At 47.3% G+C, this 16,033-nt stretch overlaps 2 protein-coding genes across 5 annotated transcripts in view; one reads left to right on the top strand and one right to left on the bottom strand.

Moving 5' to 3' along the window:
- The window catches only part of LOC116850917 (MRN complex-interacting protein), a 91,673-nt gene that overhangs the window by 4,637 nt on the left and 71,003 nt on the right, over nt 1–16,033 (bottom strand). The window lies entirely within an intron of this gene.
- LOC116850841 (extracellular sulfatase SULF-1 homolog) overlaps nt 1,889–16,033 on the top strand; it is an 83,440-nt gene continuing 69,295 nt past the window's right edge. Inside the window, exon 1 of one of the 3 annotated variants that reach the window (XM_032829602.1) lies at nt 1,889–2,218. The gene's annotated coding sequence lies outside the window, so the exon portion shown is untranslated. The remainder of the gene's footprint in view (nt 2,219–16,033) is intronic. The other 2 variants (XM_032829593.1, XM_032829575.1) reach the window with 2 other exon arrangements.

Genomic DNA, 16,033 nt, shown 5'->3' with positions numbered 1-16,033 from the left:
AAAGAGAGAGACAATGACGACGATGACGACGCACGTGTGCTCTTGACACTCGACTGATTTTGAATCGATAAACTAAATATCACGTCGCGACAAAGAAGCCACCGTTGCACGCGGTAATAAAGGTTAATTTATCCGCATTGCGTTACAGAGAATAAAGAAGCGTCGCCACGTATCTGGCAAACTCTCGCGAAAGCTCTCTTTCCCTCTCCCCCTCTCCCTCTCTTTCTCAAGTGAAGTCGCTCGAGCAGCTCGGACGAAGCTTCGTCCTGAAGCACAAGCGAGATCAATGTGAATCGCACAGATCGGTAATCGATGGGTCGTTTTTTCCCTTCCAAACATAACCGCAGCGAGACAAGTATCTAATCGTTCATCGCAATTGCAGGCATGCGTTCGTTACATCACCGACGCGGAGACACGGAATACATCATCCCGCAGTGTCTCTCGAAGACGTTGCAGCCGTGCCGAGGTCCCATGGGCCCCTGTTCGCTGATAACGACTGCACCCTGGAACTTGGCCTTATCGTCGGACCCGGAAGAGCGCGGTGGTGCTTCCATTGCGACGGAATCGACGGCTGAGTTGCCCGCCCCCGGCGGGTTCGTAGCAATAGCCAAACGCCACGTGGCGCACCAACTCGCCCGGACGCAATAAGAATTTCGCGCGAATTGGCCGAGGGAGGCAAGAGCGTCGTAACCCCGCGATATTTCGAAGCAGGGTGAGGCGGGGTGCGAGGACGCGCCTTGGCGCAGGTGTTACGGCGAGGTGTTGCACGAAGCGGGCGGCAAGACAGACGCGCCGTCGCCGGTTAATACGTCCCGCCAATAAAAGCCACCCCTCTCCACCCCACCCCGCCCTTACAATCGAAACAACCGGTGTGGAGTACATATACACGTACACGGGGGGGATTTTATTGGCGCGGCACAACGCGCGCGTATCGCCGTTTTCGATATTAATTTTCGCTAAAAGCTTTACGGCCGCCGCCGCCGCCGCTTCTCCTCCCGTCCGCGGCTCTGCGCTTTGATACCCTTATTTTGCATGAAGCGCTAATTTACCGTTGATATTTAACGTCGGAGTCGCCGTCATCGTCGTCGTCGACGCGTTTACGATTATTAGCGCTCTCGGCTGATACCGCTTTTAATGACGGCGCGAGGCGCAATTTGTCTGGCCGCGCACCACAGTGGTTACCCTCTGCTGTTTCCTTTCTTTTTCTTGCATCCTTCGCTCGGAGCCGCGCGTTTTGCGCACGCATCGCCGTGGCCAGCCGGATAACGTCGTCTCGGCGATGACCATCCGAATGAATGATCTCACGCGTGAAACGACGCCGGTGTGATCCGCGACACCGCGGGGGAATCCGAAATGATCGATTTCGCCGCGCGTTCGTCCCACGTTCGAGCCACTCGAGGAAAACCAGTGCCGAGGTTACACGGGGGATCGCCGCAGGCGCGATCGCCTGCGCGAAATACAACGGGGGTGCGCAGTGCGAAATGGGGAATGCAAAAAAGAAGCGGCGTAACGCGAAATGCCGATTTCGGCTCGTCATCTCCCACGCGCGTCATCGCCGCCGTAACGAATCCGCCGCGATAGAGTGCACCGATAAGTTACCTCGCGTAGGAGCGGGACTTCTTCGGCTCGCCCCGTCCCCCGCCCCCGCGCTACTCCCTACTCACCCCCTGCCAGGCCTACCGGCAGGTTTGCACCGATGCGAGAGAGGTGCGAGAGGGAGGCATCGCGGAAAGATGCACTTGGCGCGCCGTAGGAGACTCACGGCCGCCGATAAAGAGAGCGACAGAGAGAAAGAGGGAGAGGGGAGAAGAGAGAGACAGAGAGAGAGAGAGAGAGAGAGCGAGAGAGAGAGCGAGAGGCCAGCGCGGTTTTCTGGCACCGGCAGGGAGAGCAGCTGTTTCCAGGCTGGATGGAGCAGCAGCGGACTGGCGGCGATTCAGTCTCGTTGCGACCGTCGCGTTGCGAGGACCCATCGTCGTTGTAAGAAAGAAAAAGGGGAAGAAAGAGGGAGAGCCGACCGAGCGAGCGTTTCACGTGGAAGGCCATTTAACCCCCGTCGTCACGTGCTTCCGTTGCGTGCTCGAGATTTCGACGGCGGTGCGGAATTGCGGGAGGAGGAGGAGGTGGAGGATCCAGGAGGTCGATTAAATTTCACCGTCGCGGGACAGTGCCGTCGATGAAAGTCCGGGATCATCGGCTGAATCTCCCCTGCGTATAAGTGAGTCTCTTCCCTCTCACATATTTCTCTTTTCTTTCTCTCTATATTATTTTATATTTTCTTGTAAATCATGAAGCTCGCTCGCGTCGAGGCGCACGTGCGCCTTTCACGTTTCGCCCGTCCGTTGTCATTCGATTTCGCCGGTGGTGGAGGCTCCGTGTGCTCCCAGATCGTAAATCGTGTCGACAGTGCGCGAACATCGACGTGTCAGAGGTCATTGCGACTTTGACTCGCGACTCAGAGAGCAGCTCTTGTCGCTCTCGGCGATGTAGATTAGTCGTTTTTCTAGCGGTATCGTACGACTTGTGAACGTACTTACGCTCCTCTGCGACCGCCCACGTGATTTTCGACGTGTAATGGAACGTCGGCCAATTTCGTGCTACGGTCGTTCACGTGTACGCGCGCTCCAAAAGGAAGTTTAACGACGCCGCTACCTGCGGCTACTTACTAATATGACGCGCGACTTTGCAAAATACAACAGACGTGCATCCCCTGCGCCGCCGATACGACACGTTGACGCCACGTGTGTCGCGCGAAAAGAATTCTCGGGATACAATAACGTCGGACTGAACAAATCTGAGGACACGTTCTCCAAAAAGCTCGTCTTTCAGCTGGTGCTAAGCTCAAATAGGATCTAATTAATCCTTTATAAACGTAATTGAAGCATAAATTTATCAATGAGCTTTAACAACTTAAATGACCATACGCAGTATTGTCAGGAGACAATAAATATATGTTTCAATTACATCTTATACAAAAAGTTTTGACGCGCGCCGGAAACAAACGGTTGGTAACGAGTGCGTTGGGATATTCAAATCAACATGTCTGAAACGGTAAAAGTAATTTGCTCCGGGAATATCCTGAGACGCGTCCGTAAAGGGTTAATGAGAGTCCGCGGACGCAGAAAAATGTCTGAATTCTCCTGGTCATTAGAACCGGGTTTGGTTCGTAAGAAGCAGACATCCTGTCTTATCTAACCATTTAATTCGTTCGTTCATTTAACTCTCCGAGTGATAATGTTTTCGCTACTTTCGCGGAATTGCAATCAGTATCATTAATGTCTTCCTCGATTTTTCTTTTCTCGGGATGTTCGAAAAAATTCCCAAATATTATTAAAGCTTATAATAAGTAAATGTTAATAATGCTTTTCTTCCGATTACAAATCAATATAGTCGGTCCGAACCCCTCTTCAGCGATGTAATATTGTGAGAACGGATATAGACAACTTAGTCTTGATAATTGTTAATGTCAAGTGAGTAAGATCGAGACAACGCGAGTTGAACCTTCAACGCGCATTACATGATCGGGGAGCGACGGACAAATTTTGCTTTATTTTGTAAATATTGAAACTTCCTTTGTCCTTCTGGTTAAAGACTACATAGTTTTATTGCGAAATGAAATTGTTAAGAATTTTGATAACTTACAAGCAAAAACAGTCCAAGAAACGAGCACTTCTTAGAATAGCCGAGTGACACAAGTGACCCTGATTTCTACTCGAAGAGTCAAACTAACGAACGAACGTGTTTTCGTTTCGAAACAAAACTTCTGCTTCTTGTGAACTAAACCCGGTTCTAATGGCCAGGAATTCTAATTCCTCCAACAAAAACGCGTTTAGTACGTTAATTGTCACGTTAGGTGGTCGTAATTACGCAAGAATGGTTCAAGCCACACGTTTCGAGAAGAATGAAGATGAAAACTTGATACATGATTTAAACAGTACAGATAGCGTAATTGTCCATATTATTGTGCCTATTTCTATTTAAATAAGCCATAAAAAGAGCACAAATAAATAGAAAAAGTATTTTTAAAAATTAAGTTAAAGCATTAAACTTAATAGAAAATCCTTTTTCTACTTATTTGTGTTAGTTTTTTATGGCTTATTTACGTACAATACAAAAGAACAAGAACAGGCATAGTAATATGGATAGTCTTAGTATCGCGATTTTACGTAATTGTTCCAGAAGTCAAGCATGTTAAATTTTCTTCTCTTCAAGAGTATTCATTGATAAGTTTAACCCTTACAGAAATATAGAAATGGCGCAACTACTAGAAAATGAAAGCTGTTTTTTTAATGAATTTTAGACGCCCATAAGGCTTGAGTTTATTTATTTAGGAAGACGTGTGGACTATGCATTGGTAACAGAAATAAAAAAATCATATCTGTGTGGTTTGAGTCATTCTTGCATGACTATGGCCAGTTCGACCAGCCTGTTTTGCCCATTTTTGCGTTTTAAACGAAAGAGGGGGACGCGGATTTGACGAAAACGCACGAGGCAATGAACGATTACGATCACAATTAAATGTACTATTACGTACACGCGCGCGGTTCACTTTCGCGCGAACACACGGCCAAGTGTGCATTATTCCACGGCCGGAGAGATATTTCGAGTGCACCTGCCGAACACAGAGCAGAGACCGGTAAAATCCGTTTTCCCGTACGTTGCATTCAGACGATGAAAGTTTCTCTCGACGAGAGAACGCACACGGCGAGTTCTCCTCCGTTCTCGCTTTGCTCTCCGTTCGCGTGTTCGCAGGGACACGCGAACTTTTATTCCAGACTACCACGGCGAGGAAGTCGAATGTGTGCGTACGTGTGCGCGCGCGCGCGCGCGCGTGTGTGTGTGTGTGTATGCACGCGCGCGCGCGCGCGTACGGGGCCACCGAGGAAAATGATTTCGCGTATCGCGGCCGAAAATAGATTCACGTCGCCGGAAGGCACGCGAACTTCAGAGAGGGCCGAGCAAACGATCGCGATCGCGCCTTCCGTCCGCGCGAGTTCGTCGCGAGACGAATCGCCACCGCATTCCCCAGGAGTCGACCTCGTCGCAGCCTTCGCACGGTTTCGCGCGCTCGCTCGCTCCCTCGCGAGGGCGACTATCCGCCAGCGATTTCCCGACGTGCCATTTTTCCGCAGGTCTTAATGGCTTTCCCCCTCACCCCCCGCTCTCCCGCCCACTGTGCGCGTCACACAGGCCTGCAACGGAACTCCAATTTGTAAAACACCGTCCCGCGTCGGATCAACGACGTGCCGGAGAAAAAGCTGCACCGTCGACGACGACGTCGACGGTGATCTATCGATTCGCAGAACGCTTGTTCTTTTGTATAGTCGCCGTTATAATCATCGCGGAATTGGATCTATTCTGGAAGAACGCGGCTGGCTCTCTCTCTCTCTCTTTGTCTCTCTCTCCCTCTCTCTCCCTCTCTCTCCCTCTCCTCGTCTCATTAGCACTTGATCCATCCTCGTCGCGTCGTGTTCGCGAGTTTGTCCCTCGGACTGGATGGTTCTCCGCGAATCCGCGCCTTTCGAGCGAATTGCGTCTCTCGTGTTCATCGGATACGTATGACCCTTCGTGTAAATTCATTTACTCATCCGCGCAACTTACGGAGTCATCCATCATCTATTCTTTAGTCGCGGCACCGTGACGGTAACGCTGTGTGTACACAGAGAAAAATATCATTCTAAGAAAAACTGCTAAGAAAAACGATTACTCAGTTTAACTTCTTTCTTCCGAGTAACGATTGTCTTTAACGACGAATATTCTCAAGAGTAGTCTCCTTTAATATAGTCTCAAAATATACTTATCACAAATTTTAGGGAAGCCCATTATCGTGTACTCCAAAATTAAGAGAGGAAAAGATATCTTCTCTTCTCAATAATGTTACAAAATTTCATGGAACAAAAAAGTAGAAAAAGTTGATTCGACTTTATGAATCAAATTTTTGTTTCAATTCAATTTTTTATTCAATTTATTTATTGTTTCAATTATTTTTTATTAAGATGCTAAACTTACCAGGATTCAGAATGTATTTTGAATAAATCTAATGCTTATGACGAACTCTTGTGATAGATTCGCGAATATGTAAATTTATGAAATATTTGAAGCAAGTAATACTTCCTTGAATACACTGAGAGAAAAGAATGATCGATCCAACTAAAATTATAGTTACTTTTGGCCCTAAGCATATTTTTTGATTACTTTAACATCGAAAATGATGGTAGTGATATGCATATATTTAGTAAAAAAAAAAAAAAAACAGTCCTGATAATTTATAATGATGATTGTTTCTTTATGTAATTATATATAGTTGTACGAAATATTTTCTCTCATCTGCATGTATTTTTTGTGTGCGCGTGTATGTGTATGTAGGTGGAAAATATACGCGATACAGCCTGTCTCGGTTTGAGGGAAAATGGAAATTTGCGGTCGCTCTCGCCGCGCTGTTTTACGGAATAGAATAGCCGCGAGGTATCCTACCTACGGGACTAGATCGTCAATGAAGCCGGCGATAATAAATCCATCCTCCCTGTGTCGCGCGCCGCCGCTATTATTGATCGCGAGCGACTCGGGGCGCGCCGATATATCGCGCTGATTCGATATTAATCCGCCGCGAGCCGATTCAAATATGGAATATAAATTTGTAAAACGGGGTCACACGTGTGACATTTTGTAGTCTAAGATGTCGCGTGGCGGTTGATTTAACATTGATATTTGGCACTGCTTCAATGTCACGGGTCGCGATCGCGCGCGCGAATATAGGATAAATTCTTTATTTGTTGACATCTCTTAAGGAGATCCTTGAACGTTTTCCATTACTATTTTAGTTTCGTTAACCCAAATATTCTATTGATACGCGTACATATATTGTGTGCCCGAGAGAAGTGAGACTTCGAGTCTCTCGTCTCTATCTCGTTTCCCGCTGCATACAGAGTGTTCGGCGATTCGTCATGAAGTCGCGTTATGAAGCCTGCAGATAGAACTCATCAAACTAAAGAAAAAGTCTTCTGCTGTTTTGCAAGCGACTACGTAGTTATTTTTAGTTATTTTTAGTTATTAATCAAAGTGGATTGCTCGCGACGATCTTTTTTAACTAATAACTGAAAGTCTACGTGGTCATTTGCAAAGTGGCGGAGGACTTTTTTGCTCATTTTGCCTTAACGTATGAGCACACATACGACGGCGGACGTTGCCGTCACAGCTCATCCGCCGTGTATCGCGCGTGATCATTCAACAATCTTCTCTGATTAACAATTCAAAGTTTTTCACGGTTGCTTGCGAAATGGTAGAGGAATCTTGTGCTCAGTTTAATGAGCTCCACCTGTACAACGTGGCTGCATAACGAATTTGCAGACACCCACCAAGCTATTATCGAGTCCATTAGTTAAGGATAAATTAAGAAGTCTCGAATTTTTCCCCGACGCAAGCGACACACGTGTCCCGTCTTAGCCGTTCCAAGTCGTAAAAACTGCAAGTCGTAAATCGTAAATCGTGGCGAATATTACTGTGGATTATTACTTCCCCCTGCGAGACAGGTGCAATTATTTTGACACAATGTGATACCTGTTTCACGAACGAAGCCGAGGCGTATGCGCGGCGTTGAAGTCGGCACACCGACTTTTCGCGGAGATAGGATATTGCGATAAGTGTGTGTTTAAACGAGTTCGCGCGGCATTGCGCACACAGAGAGAAAGAAAAAGAGAGAGAGAGAGAGAGAGAAAGAAAGAAAAAAACTGAAAGAGGCGTATCGCGGGAAGTGTACTCGCGAGAGAGCTGGTGCGATCCAGTGGTCGTGTGTCCATTAGATGCCATTTCCGCCGCATTCGAGAATGAGATCCGAGTTCGACCGTAGAGCGCACAGAGACCTCCTCGCGGCTATATTTCCAGTCTAATTATATGCAAAACGCCACTTACGAGCGGAAACTCGATTTCTCAGGCGCTGTGGATTCCACACGGAAAGAGCCGGGGACTTGTTTTCGTTTTCGATCAACGTTATATGTACTACGTTCGTCGGGCGACCCAACCGCCGACGCGGCTGTCAGCTCCGCCTCCGTCTCGCGACTCTCGAAAGTTCGCCTCGGAAATTGAGGCCTCGGCGGATACGTATCTGAAGCTTATTTGCATAGAAAAATGTCGCGAGCGCGAAATAGAATCGCTGCGGCGGCTATACTCGCGCAGGGAGCACAACGAAACGGCGACAATCGGCGAGATGTGTGCTCGTGCCAAACGAAAATCGATATCTCGGTCCAGAATCGTCCCCGTTGGTAGCGAAAGTTGCAGTCAAATTTCAACTATCGCCTCTCGGTCCGCTCTTTACTCTCTTCGCTTTGGTAATATTGATTTTGCCGGCGCCCCGCCGCGCGCTGCAAAATTTTGCGCTGCGAATAGATCCTTGCCATCGTCGAGGTGCTTGGATTTTTTCGCCAATTTAATATTTATCCGACGCGGTCAAGATAAAAGAATTAGATATGTGTTCGGGAATTGAGGGTTCGCCTTTTATCCCCCGCTTTTATCGCCTTTCATTTGTACCTGCGCTGCCCATTCTGTGCGCTCGTCGGTCTTTAATGTTGCTTTTTGCGCTGTCTCTCGTAGATCGTAAAGGATACTCCGATATTATTCAACGTCCGTCTAATCAAGGTTAAGAGAGGATGCCGTCAGGAGAAAAATTGCGCGATTCAGGACGAACGAAGTAAAGTGCCCAGGCGGTAAAACGCGAGCTCCCATCGCGAGTCCTTCACCCTTTTCCGACCAGGTCGCGGCTGATATTTGTAACTATAATCGCGCCAACGTAATTACCATAAATTAGGTCAAGAAAGCCATTTTTTTTAATTCCACTATTCCATAATAATTTTTATTCCACTTCCTTAAAGTGAATCAGTAAAAACATTTCTGTTTGAATCAGCGGAAAAGGACTAATTCATCGCGATAATCAGTGAATATTTTCATTGAAGAATCACTCTTATTTTATTGCTTCATTTTATTTGCCACTAATTTCGACCAGTGGAATTTACCACGAAATCTATAATAAGCAAATTCGTCGTACATCACATCAGGTATAAGTCTCCGATATCGTCGTTTGTAACGACGGAATTAACGCCGTGCGTGCAATGGCGCTGTCTGTGTTCGCAAAATACATCGATAGTATATCAATAATGGCAATACTCGCTACTATCGACTGATCCAATCAGCGAGATTCCGTCGATTGCAGTGCTGTATCTTATAACTGAACCACCTGTTATAAGTGGAGCGTTTCAATTGAAGAATACGCTGATTGTGTTTTAAAAAGTAATGTCAGTGATAATGAAATCTTACGTGCACGCTACCACTACCACTTTACTACAAGAAATACGGCCGAAAGTAACCATAATTTTCGTCAGATCGACCGTTTCTTTTTGCTCCGCGTGCATCTGAGAAATGTTAACGCGAAATTCGATAACTCGCGTACGGATTCGTCATGCTTCGCGTGGCGTTAAGTTGAAATATAGTTACGCAGCGCGCGGCACCGTGGGTGTTGGATTCCGCATGGCGTTGGCTCGCATGGTCGAAACCTGGGACCGCCCATGGTGATCCATCGCGATGCGCGTCGTCAGAGGCAGTTGCCATATCCGCTCTTTGGAATTCCCCAAAGTGATCCGTCGATCGATTTTGGCGCGGCACGGAGCGGTTTGAGAGCTATCATTAGCGCGCTTGTCGCAATTTCGTTTATACGTTTAAAGCCCGAGATGTAAATCGGATCGCGCTAAATTGCATATCAAATTTGCGCATTGCGCTCGTACACGCCGGCTCGGCTTAAAGGCGAATAACCACGCGATTATACACGCGGTGTGCACACGCGCGAACGCCGTCGAATGAAAATTAATGCATTAAATCGAAATCACACACCGCGTGACGTACAATGGACCATGTGTGCGTACAAATGGAGAAACGACGACATGATAGATAAAAGTGTAACGCGGCGAATCTCTCTCTCTTTCTCTCTGTGGACGCTCTCCGGGAGTTTAATGGAGCTTTACTAATGCCTCTCTTGGAATATTCGCTTCGCCTTTTAAAATACCGATCGCTTCTTCGTGCGCGGAATTTAAAGGGACTCCGCATTGTCACTCGTCGCGGATGAAACGCACGTCGCGCGACTAATATCCGATCGTAAATCATGGAATTTCGGCCGCTCTTCTCCTCCTCCGAGAACGTCGCGGTTGCAATGATTTCGCAAGTGGGGCGCGCGCTAATGGCACAGCGCATAAATCTCGCGACGAAAACGCGCGCGACGAGTAATGTCCCGACGATTAAATTAATAAGAAAGCACACACGATCAGTTTTATCAATAAATAATTAATGGAACTGTTAACAAACCCAACATTTATAATTGGTCCAAATTTTGTTTTATTTCAGCGATCGGAAAGTAACAGAAAAAGTAAAATTTAATCAATCAAAGTGCCAATTAGAATTTTAATAAGATATCAGATATAATGTCGTTAATATTAATAATCGAGCTGAAAAATGAATCATTATCCACTTATCGAATAAAGCAGGCTGAGTGATTGAATATCCGTTAAACTATATTACAAAATAAGGGGCAAAAAAAAAGATATGTATTCTTTAATGAAACTTCAAAAGCTCCTTTTTTCTAGAGATATTAAATATACGAATGTATATAATTAATGTTTCGATCACATCAGAACATGTTTGATTGTTCGGGATATTTACTTTAGTCGTAATCTTTATACTGAGAGGACAAAATGGTTGACTGAAAGTTTTGGTTGCTCTAGCACGAAAATGATAACAGAATTTAATAAAAAAAATAATAGGTTTCACCATAATTTATAATGATTTTCTAGTGATTGTTTCTTTACTCGATTACACATACCAAACATTTCTGTCTCAGTGTATCGTCTATCGCGTATCGCTGCTCGCTGACACACTTCCAGCGCGTTGGGTCGAAGCGTGTAAATCAGACATCGCAGGGGGTGGATATTTCAGATGCCATTACATATCGCAGATACACTCGAGATATCGGGGCTGTCTCGTCGATTTGTCGTCCCGCGCGTTCTCACACACAACTCGCCCGTGGCCATTCGAATAACTTTGCAATTAGATATCTTTCTCTCTCTCTCTCTCTCTCTCTCTTTCCCTCCCCCCCTCCGGAGATATACTCCGCGACGTGTCCGAGCGCACCGTTATCGGACGACCGCATGCTGTTCCTGTGACTTGTGTATCTGTTGCCGCGTGTTCTAACATCTTCAACGAAGTATTCGCGCGATCGCGATTTATCGTGTCGTTCCTCGAGGATGACGTCTCGCTGTTTTCCCTTTAAAAGGCATCTCTCACCGTGATCGCGGCTGATAACTTTGACTCTTGTCATCCATCACTAGTTAACGAAGATCGGCCGTCCTTACTGTATGCCGCCTCTCAAACCGGTAACCGCGGACGGATTTCGGGGGAAAACGCCAGACGGGAAATTAACGCGAAGCAGGTAGGCGAAAAGCGAGTCATTAGCCTGCAACCTCGTCCTGTCGTCGCCGGGTCGTTTCGAGCGTCTTAAGTGCCGGTGGTCTAACGAAACCACCGCCACTCGAGGACACACGTTTCGTTTCGGCGAGACACCCCATCGTCTCTCGAGCCGGCCGACCACCCTTTGCGTTTCTCTTTCACCGTCTAGACCTTTGCGAGCCTGCAATCGTCGCGAGGGCGCACGGTCTGACCCCTAAAACCGTCGATTCGTTCGCGACGGTCGAGGTGTGGCAGCGTTTTCGGCGCGAAACTCGGTGCGAAACGCGAGCAGTTGCAAATGCATCCGCTGAGCTGGGCTGCGCGAGCGCGATGATATCACGCGTTCTTCTCGGAGTCGTCTCATCATCATCGGCGACACTCGCGCTGGCGTGTAATTTTAGAAGCGGCTACCTCTGTGACCCGAGGGATTCCCAGTACGGCCGCTGATTTAGACGCGGCCGGCTTTCACGAACGAGACCGTCTAATGTGTCCTAATGCGCACGGTCAAATAATTAACGCGTCGAGAGTTTCTCTCCTCGATGTGATATTTTGATTCACGCTCCCCCGCAGCGCGAGCGCATGATATATGCGCGTGGTTAACGCGCCTAAGCGGCGCATTATCGCGGCGCGCCCTGTTAATACAGATTTATTGCTGAAAGTCCGCGAGAAGGAAAGGATATCGCCACTTGTCGCGGCCGGGCACGCGCTGCCCGGCTCGAAGTGGCTTTTCTGCATACCTAATTGTCGCGAACGCGAGCCGGTGCGAGCTCGTCGTGCCCTCGTCCGTCTCCCTCGAGGCCGAGGCAGTGTGTCACGCGAGACACGGGGTCACATAGCGAGAGTGGAAAAAATGGACACCACTCGTGTGAGTACACGCGGTAATTCGCGAGGTAATTGAGAAAAAGGATCCACGTCAGTAAATCAAGTGTGTGCGGACATTAACATGTTGGCTGCCGCGTGCTTTGATTTTCGTTCGTTGCAGAGAAGCTCAATGAACGTGACAAACCGCCAGATAATTTGAGGACATACGATCCATCGCAAATACATTTAGTGTATTAACGTTGAAATGAAATTCTCTTCAAGAAGTAATGAAACTCTAAGCCTGACGAACAATCGGTGAGATAATTAGACGAAAGTCTAACAAATTAAATATATCTGCACTGAAGAGAAGACTTGAAAATTTATTTGTGAGATATAACGTTTGCTTCTATGAAATAAGGTTTATTTCAGTGGGGAAAAATTTACTTGTACGTAAATGAACTTTATATCTCACGAATAAATATTCAAGTATCCCCTTTCCCTCAGTGCAATATATTAGAATCAAATTCTCTCAAAGAGAAGCAAAGTAAAATGAATATCAATGCTTCATTGACTTCCGTTGATTGTACACTGAGAAAAGGATACGTGAAAATTTATTTGCGGGATATAAATAATTTATTTCTGCGAAATAATATCTCGTGAAGATAAATTTTCAAGTATTTTTTCTTAGTGTAGGAAAGCTCGAATAGCTAAAAATACGGTGAAGGAATGCAACTCGAGACGCGTACATGTAACACTTCGTTTCCCTGTCGCTTTGTTGACCGTGCAAACGATCCATCAAATGCAATTAATTTTAGCCCTACACGTAGCACAATAAGACGCAGCGATGCTGCGGTGCTCGCCAATGACCGCCACGGCACTCAACGTGTTAAACATATACATCACGTAGATTAAGTAGACTCGATATATTAAATGTGTGGTGTCGGATCTACTGGACCGATAAATCGTCATTGAACGTAAACGCGCCGCGCCGTGATCGTGCAATTGACGTCGCACGATCGCGTCGAGTGCGTCTCCCATTGCCCGTCGGGGGCAACGGTTACCTCGCGACACAGCTCGTGAGCTTCACACTACGCTCCGAGAGACACGTCTTTGCAAGTCGTCCGCGCCAACAATTAATATGCGAGCGATTTATTAAAGCGTCAGTCTGCCGTCGACGACGACGAGGGGGAGGAGGAGGAGGAGGAGGAGCGACCAGTCACCGCTGCTGATGAGGCACGATCGTCGCGTTCTCGTACACAACGATATCCCTTCTTCTGCTTCGCCGTTCAGCGCGAGGATTACGCGAGGATGCGAAGTGTCATCATCGCGGACAGACGGATTTCTCGCTACCGTCGACGATAAGCCGCCGTAATGATAAAGTTCATTGCCGCGCACCCAGCCAGTCCGCGCGCGCGTCTGGATGGGGCGCCCTTCGCTTCCCCGCACCCCCACAGCCCTCCTCTACCACACACACCCTGCCGAGACAGCGCGCACCGCGCGATTTATGTTGCGTGAAACGTTCACGTTAATTGCAGGAAAATTCGATTAGCCCGAGTCGCGAGATTAAAGGCACGTTTATGAGCGCAATTCACCAAAGGACCAGCGATACAAAGTAACGTCCGAGACAAATGACGACGACGACGACGAGAATGGCCGTTAGGAGACGAAAGTGGACGTTTCGTCACTACTAATAATTCAATCGGGATCTCCGCTACTTAATGAACACGCGTGTAAAGTTTTAACGACGGAGGCAATCCCGAGCCTCGCTCTCTCTCGCAAGCGGCTGGCGTCCTATCTGGGACCCGTCGCCGCGGTCCCGATATTTTCTAAACCGTATATCATACGGTATTATCGCGTAGACACGCACGCACACACACACATGCGCCTAGTGCAAACATTCAATTATCGGTAACGCAATTTTTGCCGGCGCGATTTTATGCCACGTCTCGCTCCAGAAACTACAGGGTCAGGATATCCTTGCCATAAAATCCCGTCTTTTTACGAGCGCACTCACGCTATTCGCTTTGTACCGAAAATAACCTTTCAGGCATTACAACAGCGCGGAGAAAAGAGAGAAAGAGAGAGTGAGAGAGAGAGAGAGAGAGAGAGAGAGAGAGGAGAGAGCGAGAGAGGAGGAGAGAAAGGTGGGCCTCGTACTAAGGATTTATAAATATCTCGAGTTGAAGTTGCTTCTGGATCTGGAAATAGTCCGTCTATCGCGCTTAAAATCGCTCGTAAGTTTATTTCTGGAGTCACGGAAGAGCCTAGCACGCGTGTGCGATCGTTAGGAGGAGAGATTTATTAACGATCACCGATGACAATAGCGATGCACCACATGCGGCCCTGAAACGTGCACGCTGTGCGCGTCGAAAGCCGGACACTTTCGACGTGTCGTTATCGACCCGGAGATAACGGAGGATCGCCTGACGCTTTGTAGACGATGTACGAGTCTTCTTAGATAAATAAACATATCGGCCGAAGGATAACACGCAGAGTGCATTTATACAAGCGCTAATGACACACCGGTGCGTCGTTCACGCTTGGCTGGTGCATGTCTCGGTGAGCTGTCGATTTAGGTAGAGGAACTTCGGCCAAATTACACAACTATGCGCTTAAAGAAAACACACTATGATTTGCGATGTTTCAAATCAATGAATATTTACTGATCATCGATGAAATATTCCTTTTACTAATTCACTGTAGATCCAAATATGCTATTTTGATTGAATCTCTTTTTAATGTGTCTGACCATTTTCAATCGCATCACTTAACACACGTTTAGGCACATATTAGGCCACAACCTTGCTTTAATTCTTAAGCCGTAAGAAATTGACCAATCACAGTTGATTATTTTTAAAATAATGGACTGTGGTTGGTCAATTTATTACGGGTTAAGGATTAAAGCAAGGTTGTGGGCAAGGAGTTAGATTATAATTTACACGTCTCTTAAACGTGATTTAAAGCCGTAAGAAACGTGCTTCGGCCAAATTACAAGCTTATGCGTTTAAAGATAACACACACTGTGAGTGTTTCCGCTGAAAATCACTGAATATTCACCGATTGTGTCTGTGAAATATTCCTCTTACTGATTCAATCGGAAACACTCTCACTGGTACACTTTAAGAGCGCATCTTTGTTGGACGGTCACCCTTCCCTATTTGCATTGATCATTGTGCTCCGTGCAATGTGTTCATCGAACCAGTCGTCGTGGCCGGAGGAAAATCAAGGGCCAATGCCCAGACTCTGGCAGTAAGGCCGACGCGGCGAGAGAATATTGTCCGACCATATGTTACCGAAACGTGGTCAGCTGTTCGTGACGGTGGTCGAGTCCGTCGTGGACAGCGACGGGGGCAGCTATGCGCGCTCACGCACGTCCATCGACCATTTATCAATCGTCGTATCGGCTTCATCGGCCCGATGACGCGGTGCAACGCGCGACGGGATCGATGGATGCACCAACCGGTCGCCGTCGTCGTGGTCTTGCTCCTGCCGACGAGGTCGATTCGGAAAGCGCGGCACGGCTAACGAAACGAACGACGTGGCTACCGGATGGGGATGGATATTATTATACCGCTGGTATCCCCCGAGGGGATAACTCGTGAAATAATGCGATCGAGAATCGAGGGGGGGACCGAACTATTCTATCCGCGTGTCACGCTCGACTTGCCTGATGCCTCGCAGAGATACGCGAAACATTACTCCTAATTTACGCGACGTATTACTGAGAGAGGAAAGAGAGAGAGAAGGGGGG

Source organism: Odontomachus brunneus, unplaced genomic scaffold, assembly GCF_010583005.1.
Source record: "Odontomachus brunneus isolate Ranch 3 - 2012 unplaced genomic scaffold, Obru_v1 Obru_scaffold_006, whole genome shotgun sequence".
NCBI lineage: Eukaryota > Metazoa > Arthropoda > Insecta > Hymenoptera > Formicidae > Odontomachus > Odontomachus brunneus.
Note: the sequence above shows the minus strand (reverse complement) of the source record. Positions and strands in the feature narration are given on the sequence as shown.